This window comes from Dermacentor albipictus, chromosome 1, assembly GCF_038994185.2.
Source record: "Dermacentor albipictus isolate Rhodes 1998 colony chromosome 1, USDA_Dalb.pri_finalv2, whole genome shotgun sequence".
Taxonomy (NCBI): Eukaryota; Metazoa; Arthropoda; class Arachnida; order Ixodida; family Ixodidae; genus Dermacentor; species Dermacentor albipictus.
The window spans coordinates 479,380,068-479,392,702 of record NC_091821.1 but is presented as its reverse complement, the minus strand read 5'-3'; the positions used below and the strand labels follow the sequence as shown (position 1 = coordinate 479,392,702).

The window sequence follows — 12,635 nt, the reverse complement described above, 5'->3', positions numbered from 1 at the left end:
TATTAAACGGATTTAATGGCTGGAGCTTAGCCGGCATCTTTCATCTCTTCATAAAAGCACTCCTGTCCAAAAGCGCTGCCCAAGCAGCCGCTGAAGCAGCTAACGAACACGTCGTGAAGCCGGATCTAACAGACCAATCAATTCAGATAGCAAGGCATGTGCGAAAAGTGCGAGCGACCTCGCCTTCTTAGGGCGAGGATCTAGGTGTCGTGTAGATGTCACCCCGGCAACATTGCGGTATGCCCTGGCTTCCAGTCAAGCAGCCGACTCTCAAGCAGTCAACTCTCAATGCTGCCGGAGGCCGACGTTCCGTTGGCCAAGCCTGCCGCTATCGCCGACGGCGAGTGAATGGATGATCGAAAGACAAAGGGAAAGAAAGAATGAACGAATGAATTTATTTCAGTAAAGATCTAAGGAAGTGAATGTTGGCGTTATGGGGGTAGGCGTCCGTCAACACGTGCTTATCCTGTCTTCTTGCGGCACTCTTGACGGGTGATGCAGGTTCCCTCGGCCGTACGGACATGACCACTAAGGCAGACGCACTTGGGAGTGCATGTCGCCTTTCTACACTCTCGATTTTCTGGTTGACCACAGATGTTCTCGCATGGGGGGCCGCATCTTTGGTGCGCCGCGTTTTTCCCACAGCGTGCAGAACGTCGCACCCGAAACGGACCTGCGTAGGAAACGGGTCTAGTAAAGATGCAAGGCAACTGTATGATTGGTGTAAGCGGTGTTCAGTGAATATATATATATATATATATATATATATATATATATATATATATATATATATATACAGAGTGCCCTAGGTGTCTACATATTGCGTGGCAATCAATAAAGTTTCACTAAACGGGTGGATTGCATCTGGTGGAAAGTAGCGTGAACGTGTTTCCAATTTCGCGTTACATTGTGATGAACATGAGTGTCCTCTTCCCAAGGTAAAGTCGTCATTGTGTCGGGCGACGCATCCTTCGTGCCTTGCGGGGTAAGGATTTGTGCAACATTCACCACCATTTTTATGAACTTGATATCCTTAATGTGTACAGTTAATTCGGGAACGTGCTGCACGTCATCACGCACACCGAATATTTCGAGCTTTTTGCACATGTATGGAGCGCCCTTGGTGTTTGGGGACGATTGTTTCTAATTACGAAACATAGGAGGTTGGAGATCAATAGATTTTGTGTGCAAGGTTCACAGCTCCACTAGACTTTTGAAGTTTCAATGTGATCACGGGTACATCCAGTTAAATTTCAGTAAGGCACACATACGGCAATTCTCGAATAAGAGACGTCCATTGTTCTAGCATTCGTGGGATAAGTTACGTGCACATGTGGCAGTTGCCGATCTCCTTTTCTGTGACGATCGCGTGACCTAACTTGATTTATTTTCCTCTCGTCCTTGTTTTGTTCATGCGCAGCGCACTGACGTAGTTGGTTTTCGCTGTCCCTTTTCTATGTCCTCTCTCTCCCTTCTCATTGTCTCTCTCTCTCTCTCTCCATCCCTATAGCCTTTCCCCAATGTAGGATAGCAAACTGAACGGACTTTCTGGTTAACCTCATTGCCTTTCATCTCTTGTATTTCTCTATCTCTCTCTTTCCCGTGCAGAAATTCATAGGACTCACTGGACAGATGGTGCCAGAATGCGCGTCTCCGCGACAGTTTCCTTTGGGCGACAGCAACAGATCCTGAAAGCTATGCTTATGTGGGCTGCATGCGCTGGGAGAGATTGCAGAGCAGGAAACACGTTGTGGCCGCTATTCTTGGAGAGCATTGATTGTTAGGGCTACCATGATTATTTATCTGCCGCGGGGTGCTTGCGTATGACGTGGAAGCGCCACCTGCGTGGTGTCATCACGCGGGCCGGCTCAGCTGCTCGTTCAAGAAAAAACGCGCAGCCTTTTGTGCGAACTTCCTACTGTTCTTGCGCTTTGTATATTATGTGATACGATTGAAAATAACCTCAACAACCAAACGCATTACAGAAGTTCGCGGGGAAACGTAGTGATTGTTGCTGGATGAATAAACGGGATCGTCATACGTCCGTAAGTTTTGCAGCTAAACAGCAGTCTGATTTGCACTCACAATTTGTGCAGGCATAGAATTTATGGGCCACTTTAGTACCAAACTTGCGAGCATCAGTTCCTCGATTTGTTCAAAATAACGCACAAATGTGCGCGTCGTCTGATGCAGGGCCACTAAATGTAGGCTTTAGCGCAAATAAACCGGCGCCGCCATCTCTCACTAAAACGGTGGAAAGCGCGTTGCAATAATAGCAGTGTGACAAATTGTGCCATCGTTACTGCATGCGACGCGCACTCTCTCGTTATGGTGAGCGAAATAAACGTGTAAAGTTCACAACTGCGACGTCAGTCCCCCGGTACGCGCTAAAAAAATTCTGCTGCTCTAGCAAATTCGAGAGCAAATGTCCACTCGTTCGGCTGGGACAGTCATGTACGTCTGTTTAGAGTATAGCAGTAATAGGAAATTCTTGTTCATATAATGTTAGCTAATAATGCGCGAAAATTAACAACGTCATGCCTATCTGCGGTACTTGGCATTAACGACGCAGTAGGCGTGGCCTGCGCACATTGTTTATCTATTTGCAATGCCCAAACACAGTGACGGTCTGCGGAAAAAACGGCACCGTGTATCACGCAATGTCGTCAACGTGTTAAAGTATAAACGCACTCACCGAGGTCTTCGGCGGCACAGATGACCAGCACAGCCAGCAGAACGGCGAAGATCACGTAACGCGCCTGCATTCTTGTGTCCTGCATTTGTGGAAGTTGTGTTTATTAGTATTCTCTCTTACCTCTAATACCTCAACTTTATTCGCTGAAAACAGCGACTGATTGCAGCAGTCATAGTCTGGTTTCAGAAGACTGGAAAAGCATTAGATTAATTCAAAAAGCTTTCTGGTCGTCAGAGTTGTTCCTTCTTAGCCGCCTGCATTAACTGACAGCTTCGCTCTCACTATTGACATATACCTGTTCTTACCCGCTAATCTGGTGCAAGGACCACTTCGCAAAAACAGGCCCAGACTAAAAAAAAAAGGCGCTGGTAATAATAAATGATGTCCCATAAAGGAGGCCAGAATTATACATGTAGTTCTAATTATACATTGGTTATTCTTTGTTTCACATATGCAGAGTGTCGTGCAACATAGACATAAAGTGAAAGAAACTGCCTGTATTGCCTGAATGAAACGCGTTACTGAAGATATGAAGGTGACGCTGAACTACCTAAAGTTAGCTGCGCAGATAGCTATGGTGTGTGGCTTTGCTTTGAAACGAAGTTATCCATAATTGTAAAGTAATAGTCAACTCACAGAAAACGCAATTTTTCTTTTCGCAGAATACGCAACTTTTCTGTCTTTCCAGGAATCTCTAATTTTTGTTCCTTCCATCAAGTTTAACCAGCTGCACATTGGACTAGGGTGGTTGCTTGCGCTAGTTGGTAATTCATGATCAAAAATAACGTACAGCGCAAAGGACACGGACAGCGATAGGCGGCATACATAGCGCTGACTTCCAAGAAGATTTTATTGAGTCGCCACATCGTGTGTATATATACAAGAAGAGGCCTGCGCAGAAAATGTACGACAGTCACAGGGGATGTCCAAACAGCAAGTCATTGAACATTGTATAACAGCAAGTCATTGAACGTTCAATGACTTGCTGTTAGGACACCCCCTGTGACTGTCGTACATTTTCTGCGCAGGCCTCTTCTTGTATATATACACACGATGTGGCGACGCAATAAAATCTTGTTGGAAGTCAGCGCTGTGTATGTCGCCTATCGCTGTCCGTGTCCTTTGCGCTGTACGTTATTCTTGCACATAGGAGTGTTGATGTTAGAGGTACGCAACTAGAGCGGTGAGAGCCAGTGGCATGGTCTGTATGACATGCCAATCAAAAGAAGGCAAACAAAGTTTTTTCTCGCGAGTCGCTACTCTTATCACGATGTTTGTCAATGGGAAAATAAAGAATACGGCAGTAGTATGCAAAAAAAGTCCAGAAGAGCAGGCGTTTCCCGCGATTGAAATATTTCACTTTCGGGATGGGACTTTCCACCAAAAGAACTAGCAAAAAAAAATGTTGGGAAGCGTCATTCTTGCGACGCTGATAAGGTAATTTTTTTTTTTTTGTGAAGGCAAGGAAACGTAAACACGAGATGTCACCCATAGCGCACAGAACGAAATAAACACAAACACGCACGCGAAAGAAACAGAAACAATACGCTGAATAACGAAATTTCAAGGTAGAGTGATTTGCAGTGAGCGCGTTACAAATGTTATGCAACATGTATAATGCTGCATGTGATTGCATATGCATGATAATGATTTACAAAAGTAAGTAATTTAGAAAACGTATGTTAATATGATTGCATTATGCCGTATATGATCGCGATAAATTAATAAACTTACAAACAATTAAGGACACGTAAGTTATATATACAAGGTCTGTCCCAAAACTTCATGCATTGCATTAAAAAAATATGCGTTTCGGAAAACTTTCCCACACATCAATCAGGTTACCACCCAAATAGTCTGCATTAGACGCAATACGCTGGTGCCAAGTCTTCTTACATTGCTAGAAGCACCCTTGAAAATCCTTCTCTATAGAACACTTCAACAGCGATGTCGTTTTCTTTTCGAACTGCATTCACCTTCTTGAAGGGCCGCCTCCGTAAAAATCGGCCCCGAAGCATTAATTTGCATTTGGCGAACAAAAAAGCCACAGGGATTGAATCCGGCGAGCAGGGAGAATTTTGCAGCATTGTAATGAAATTATATGCCAAACACACTGGAATGATGATATCATTATAAAGCGACTAATACTTCTAAATAACGTGTCGTTTACAAGAGGAAAGCAAACTTGGAGCTTTAAATTAAAATGAAATAGTAAGGGAGGGGGGGGGGCGAATACTCAAAGTTTCAAATTACAGTAGAATATGACAGACTAAATACTCGTATTAGATAAGGAGGTATTCGCTGTTGTGAAATTCTTGAAGCTAACCAAATATTTCGCGACAACCTACTGCTGAATTCTTGCTAGTGGTATTTGTCTGCTGATTGAAGTGGCGCGAATTATCGGTAGTGAAATACTAGAAACGTTTTTCTAGCAATGCAGGTATAAAGCGGGTAATGTAAGCTTTCTTCCAGGCTTCACTTCGGAGGGTTACTACAGAACAGTTATTTTTGCTAGTAGTCTGTTTTTTACTGGTTTAGAAGGTCTATTCAGGTAGCAGTTGTCGCTTTTATTCTACAAGCAGTCATGTTTTCTTTGTAATTGACCAGTTTACGTTTCTTTACGACACACAATTCCTTCAGCAGCTTTCTTTCCCCAACTACTCATCTTATTTTACAGCAGCCGCTCAATCCCTGGAATCTTGTTTTCAACCAAGCTCTAAATATGTTAAGCTGTTCGTGCAGATTTTTTTATTGACATGGAGTGCTCGCTGTGTAAAGCTGATGGTGTGGCTATCTGATAGCTGTTTTTATTGAACTAGTTCGTACACGCGTGGTACCTAATTATTGCAAAATAGATATTGCACCTCTACATGTATGCGCTTGCGTTTGACTATTCCACGTTCGATACTTACTGTTCGCATTCGAATCGCGTCAGATAAGGTTTATAACTGTCCAAATCAATAAACCATGCAGCGATGTATTTCGAGGAGGATACAATTTTTATGTCTGCTGAACCTTTTCTGTTCAGCCTGTTGATGACGTGGCAGTGATGTATTCTCGGGCCAGGAATGACGAGACGTGCGGAAACGGATTGTGCATTTGTAGCTGCTGTGGTGTACGTTTAAAGCGTAGTGTAAATAAACATAGAATTTGTAAACACAGAAAAGGACGCTTTAAAAGCATTTAGTACAGCGTTGCAAGGTTAAAAACCACCTCTTCCATTTTTCCCCTTCCTTTTCTTTTTTTTTCAGGGCTAGAGAGTAGCACTTGTAAGGGTGTTGCTTGGACGATTGGCCCTTGTGTATCTTGAAGGCCAAATATCAACTGCGAAAGCGGAGAGTTTCTATTTTTTAAAACGCTTCACTTAGCGGCAACCGCTAAAACCGTTTCGCAAAGTCGGAAATTATGTCTCTAAAACAACCTTTCGTTCTGAATCCCCAAATTCAAAGCTGTTTACCGCCTTCAGAGGTGGCCGATTTTTCGTTTGCACTCACTCTACCTTGCGGAAGTTTTCTACCTTTAGCTTTATTTCCTCTATGTCGAGCGTGATGTTACAAGGTGCCGTGCGGTTACACGGAAATCTCGATAAGAAGCCAACAACTGTTTGGCACAGTACATTCTCGCCAGAGAGAAAATGCTCTACATAAAGGGACCAAGAAGCACCGAAAACTTGTGTGAGATGTTGATGGGAGTGAAAAGGACCGTCAGTTAAAACTGATAAATTTTAGCCTGCCCTTCGCAGTTTAAGATGGAAGTGTAAATTTAAATTGGCACACAATCTCGCAATAAAAAAAAACTATATGCGGCGTGAATTGGCAGTGAAACCTTGGTATACGTGACAAACGTATGCAATCAGTTTACTATGCGTAAGTCGGCTTTCACTAAGTGCACCAGAATTGTCTTTTAAAGACAGCAGTCATTGTAGATATGAGGTTGCGCTTTGTTTCATGCGAAATTTGAGCTAAAAAAAATTACACTAACTAGTGGCGCTGCCTTTGCGGTCACGAGTTCCCGAATTCACGAATTCCCCGATGGTCTGTGGTCTCCTGGTGACATGCCGAAATGCCATCGTCGACTAATTGTGGCGTACAATGGTGCCAGCACTACAGAAATCACACTACTGGTATGTGCTACTGCTTCCCACCAATGGCGGCCTGCAACCGCTGTCGCACTGAACTTCCCCTGTTTCCGGCGTACGATTTCGTGCTCACAATTAAACGCATTCCACAGCACCTTCGGCGTTACGACCGCAGCATTGGACACTATGGCCGGTAAGCATTCCATTTTTGCATCAGAAAAAAAAATAACGAACAAAAAAAAGGGTACCGCAAGAATTGTTGTCGGCTCCTTTAAGACGCATTCACGGAAAGAAGAGCTCCACCCTCTACATGCAAGAGGCTCCACACGTGACGATAAGCCATAACCATAGTGAGTCGGCTCAGTCCCGTGAAGAATTTCGCGTAGAATTTAGAAGGTTTGTTACGAAGCTTTGAATAGCATCGCAGCGCAGGGTAACAAATGAAGGAAAGTCGGGGTGCGTTCGCAGGAACAACTACTCTGCGACTGCGCGTGACCGCGCTGGTGGTTGGCGAAGGAGCGGGGGTTCGCTGGGTGCGATGCCACGAATGATCGTTCTCATAATTCATCGGATAAGTGTATCCTATAAACACGCACATATATGCAAGTAAAGACTTCAGAAATCCTTTTCTTTATCAGCAATCTGACTTCGGCGCTTTAGTGGGCATTGTTATAAACAAAAATATTTTTCAAGCCTTATACGAACAACTGTAGAAACAAATATACAAAATTTGTTATCATGAGGTTCAATATCTGCTGGGTTTATGTGGCTGATGATAGTAGTAGTAGTAGTAGCGGTGGTGGTAGTAGTAATAGTAGATGTGTTATACAAAGGGGGTGTGATGTGCAAAAAATATTTCCTCACTTCCCAGCAATGCCGACATAGAAGGGTTGCGTTTCGATTATGGACCGGTCGGTACTTGAGTTAAGCGAGAGTAATAGCGAACTCTGGTACACAAACACAATATTCGAAGAGACAAAAGTGAACGCATTATAGATTGCCTAGAACTTGGCATATGAGGACAAGCATGATTATGTAGAGAGATTTACACTCATGACGATCCTTTATTCCTAGCTATTCCTCGCTCTGATATTGTCACGAAAGTTGCCGGAGAATTAGTAGGTTAACATATAGAAAGCGTACTTATTCTTACTTTTTCCCTCTTTGGCTCGAATATAAATAAAGAAACGTTCCTCAAACTACGTTTAGCTTTAAAAGAGGATTGGGCTCTTCTATTTTGGATGCGATCGCTTCAGCGGTCTTTCTCATAGTGACGGCCGTTCATACAGACGAACGTTTACAAAGTTAATATAAGCTTAGGTCTTTAGCTGAAATTAAATGCAGATAAGGCGGCATTCTTTGCCTGTGGCGTCGAACAGATTTTAAGGTGACGGGAACTTCCAGCAAGCGGTACCTACAACAGACAGACAGGGTGATAGATAGATAGATAGATAGATAGATAGATAGATAGATAGATAGATAGATAGATAGATAGATAGATAGATAGATAGATAGATAGATAGATAGATAGATAGATAGATAGATAGATAGATAGATAGATAGATAGATAGATAGATAGATAGATAGATAGATAGATAGATAGATAGATAGATAGATAGATAGATAGATAGATAGATAGAGTGCAGAAATCTAGCGTATAAATCGACGGAGGTGAAATGCGGAAGCACCAATGTACTTGGATTTAGGTGCGCGATAAAGAACCCCAGGAGGTCCAAGTTATTAAGGAGTCGCGCAATACGGCGTGCCTCATCGTGGCTCTGGCACGTAAAACCCCATGATTCGATATTTTTTCCTTGTTTTTTTTTCCGCTTGCCAAAGTGACGAACGTGTTAGGCTGCTGAGCACGAGGTCGCGGGATGGAATCCCGGCAACGGCGGCCGCATTTCGATGGGGGGCGAAATGCGAAAACACCCGTATACTTGCATTTAAGTGCACGTTAAAGAACCGTAGGTGGCCGAAATTTCCGGAGTCCCCCACTACGGCGTGCCCCATAAGCAGAGAGTGGTTTTAGCACGTAAAGCCCCACAATTTTTTTAAGTGACAAACGCCACATCAGCACTTTGCGGGACAGGTGTGACTCGTGCTCTAGGGCCTCACAAAGGCCTTATACGATAGGAAGCACTGCCACAGGATACCGTATGACGCACAAATTACGGACAGCTGTTTTTTGAAGGCGTTACAGAGAGCATCACTTCAACGATTTAAACGAATAACGACGCCGGGATGGACCGTTTCGTTACACAAATTCAGGGTAGCGCTTACTCACGTTAAGTCGGCGCAGGTCGAGAAACCCGAAGAGACACCACAAGTTCACTACGGTGGGATTGCACAATAGCGATTATTTGTGCTCAGGCGACGCTTCCCCCACGTGTACACCGTTTGCATGAGGCGCGTGTTTATAAAGACGCAACGCCGGGAGAGGAGGATCGCCATTCCCCTTTCCCGCCGCCTCGGGGGAAGAGAGCGAGCGAAACAATACCACAATTGGCGTAGAGCAGGGGCAGCCTTGGCTTCTGCGGCCTTCGCGCAACCGCGTGCCCAGCCTGGGCAATAATACACCTCTCGCAGGCACCGGTTCTCCCGGTTGGGCGCAGAACTCTTCGGGAGATCCCGAACTCGTAAACACGCGCGTGCCAACCGAGACATTCGCGCGCTATCTTCGCGGTAACGTGAGCAGCATGCCAGGCCTCTATTTAAGCAGATAGGCTTGTTTTGCGGGGAGAGCGTTAATGTGTAGTTTATATATATTGCGATGCCAATACTTACCTTCCGTCTTCCTCATTTGTGCTATCATCACCACCACAAGCCCTGATTACTTTGTCATCGTGGATTTACATACATACATACATACATACATACATACATACATACATACATACATACATACATACATACATACATACATACATACATACATACATGTGTATGTATGTATGTAGTACATACAGAAAAAAAGGGTTCTACATAAACTGAGGACGACGCAACGAGCTAGGGAAAAAAGAATGATGCGTGTAACGTTAACGGATAAGAAAAGAGCAGATTGGGCGAGGGAACAAACGCGAGTTAATGACATCTTAGTTGAAGTCAAGAAAAAGAAATGGGCATGGGCAGGACATGTAATGAGGAGGGAAGATAACCGATGGTCATTAAGGTTTACGGAATGGAGTCCAAGGGAAGGGAAGCGTAGCAGGGGGGCGGCAGAAAGTTAGGTGGGCGGATGAGATTAAGAAGTTTGCAGGGACAACATGGCCACAATTGGTACATGACCGGGGTTGTTGGAGAAGTATGGGAGAGGCCTTTGCCCTGCAGTGGGCGCAACCAGGCTGATGATGATGATGATGATACATGTGTGTGTGTCTGAAACTATAAAAATCGGAATATAGATCGAACTCTTTTGCAAAATACCGCGGCGAAAGTCAAGCCCCGTCATATGTACCTGTCATCTCTTGCTGGTTTATGCCGTTTTTTCCTTTGTTATTTCATTAGAATTACAGTTCGGGGGCGATGATCTGTTCTCACCGTATATATATATATATATATATATACATATATATATATATATATATATATATATATATGTGTGTGTGTGTGTGTGTGTGTGTGTGTGTGTGTGCGAGGGGGGTTTCTGCAACTTCGGTTTTTTGTACCGCGTGCAAAACTCAGAACTTAGGCCGTTTCCGGCTGGCGGACAGCCGACAACGTTAAGTAAATACGGCATCCAAAAAGTTCGACGTCTCTTTTCTATATATATATATATATATATATATATATATATATATATATATATATATATATATATATATATATATATATATATATATATATATATATATATATATATAGGAAAGAGACGTCGAACTTTTATATATATAGATATATATATATATATATATATATATATATATATATATATATATATATATATATATATATATATATATATATATATATATATATATATATATATTGAAAGCATTGCAGGAGCGCGTATAGAGGGAAATCCAAACAGTTTATTTCGACGCCTCGGCCGGAGTCCGGTTATCATCAAGAGCATTGCCTTAGTGACTTCCACGTTAAACTTCCACGAATTTTCGCGTTCGTAGCTGGGCAAAGAAAAACAAAACTTGAACTGATCACATTGCTGGGTACGGACATCTCGAAACGGGCTCTGGAACGAGAATTTCCGCACTGTTTAGAACCTAGGCAGAAACCGAAGCACGGCCGAAACATCGAAATTAAATGTTTGTTGTTGCTTTTCTACGTGCACCTGCACTGCTTTCAATTTATTAAAGACCGGATCGGAAGATACCAATGTATACATACATACATACATATATATATATATATATATATATATATATATATATATATATATATATATATATATATATATATATATATATATATATATATATGTTGTGCGCTTTAGTTATTGCGCTGCCGCGGACTCAAAATCAACAATGCTGCAGTACAATGCCGACAATTAACATATGACCGATATCAGTGGCACGAATTATTGAACAGCATAAATCATATGTGCGCGCCCGTCTCAGCGTTTGTACCTTCGTATTGAATCATGCCCATTTGCACCACCTTCATGTCACTGCTTGCTTGGCTTGGCCTTGGGGAAAAAAAAGAAGCTTACTTATAGGACCCTTATTAAGGTATCTGCGCGTGTTCATAATGCTTTCATCGTGTTTCCGAAGGCCATCTGAATAATTATGAAATGAAAAACCGACGTGGGCCTGTATGTTATATTGGGATTTGGTTGAAAGCTAGTCAATCGGCTGATGTCGGTATGATGTTCTTGCTGTTGGCATCCTTATCATTATATAAGCTCTTTTTTTTTATTTGGAACAGAATTTTGAAAGAATTGCTTATTGCAATGTTCGGAAGGTAAGAAGAAGAAGAAACTTTAGTATAAGAAGAAGAAGAAACTTTAGTACGGAAAGTACAAAAATTTCAGTTACAACACTCATTATTTCCATTACGGCGTACGTTGTGAAAATGTCGAAGTGTGATCTGATCGTCTGATTGCCGGAATTACATATACCATATTTGCTTGAACATGTTGATTTTACTTCGGAAGCTCATCTCAAACAGGTATTAAATAACGCCTCCACTAAATAAATAACACGTGAAAACAAAAAAGAATAAAGGGTATGTGTGCAGCTGCATCTCGTGAAGCCGTCTTGAATCCAGTACTGTTCGTGCTTGTACGAAAATTATACTTTTCATAGTTATCCCAATCACCACATCCTTCACACGCTGACGATGTTTATTCTTACGCACTTACGCTTACACTTATCCTTACGCACTTACACGATATTCCCATGCGTCGTTTTTTTTTTCATTTTTTGACGCGATGTTCCATTCACCGGTATATTAATTTTAACAAGTTCTCATTTGCACCATGAATCCTACAGGGTATCTGAAACTTGCTTAGCGTTGTCGCCAATTTCATAGCAAACTGAGCGCTTTGGTACATATTGGAGGCACGTTTCTAATACGGTTTTACAATTTTGAAAGCAGCAGCGATGTGCCCAAAGTGTACGTCGAGACATTCCTAAATAGCAGAGGCACTATTCGACGGCCAGCAAACGTGCTTATCGCTACCCCGATTCGAGGTCTACGCAAACGCACCTTCGTGTCGAGTGCGGCTTTCGCAAATATAAACAGACGAACCTCTGCATTCTCAAACGATTCCCGATCCGAAGCTCGTCCCCCCTTTCACCTCGCTTGGCATGGTGCCGCCCATCGGCTGATGAAGACGCCACGTTTCTCAATAATTGGCGTGGATAATCATGAAGACGAGGGAGGGGTGGCTACTATCTACTTTCT

The 12,635-nt window shown here is 42.8% G+C and overlaps 1 long non-coding RNA gene across 1 annotated transcript; it reads right to left on the bottom strand.

Moving 5' to 3' along the window:
• Positions 1 to 374: 374 nt before the first annotated feature.
• On the bottom strand, positions 375 to 9,176 carry LOC135901459 (uncharacterized). The gene is made up of 3 exons (XR_010564128.2): positions 9,061 to 9,176; positions 2,696 to 2,774; positions 375 to 673 (listed from the first exon to the last, which is right to left on the bottom strand). It is a non-coding gene; the product is annotated as an uncharacterized lncRNA (long non-coding RNA).
• Between the last annotated feature and the right edge of the window lie 3,459 nt (positions 9,177 to 12,635).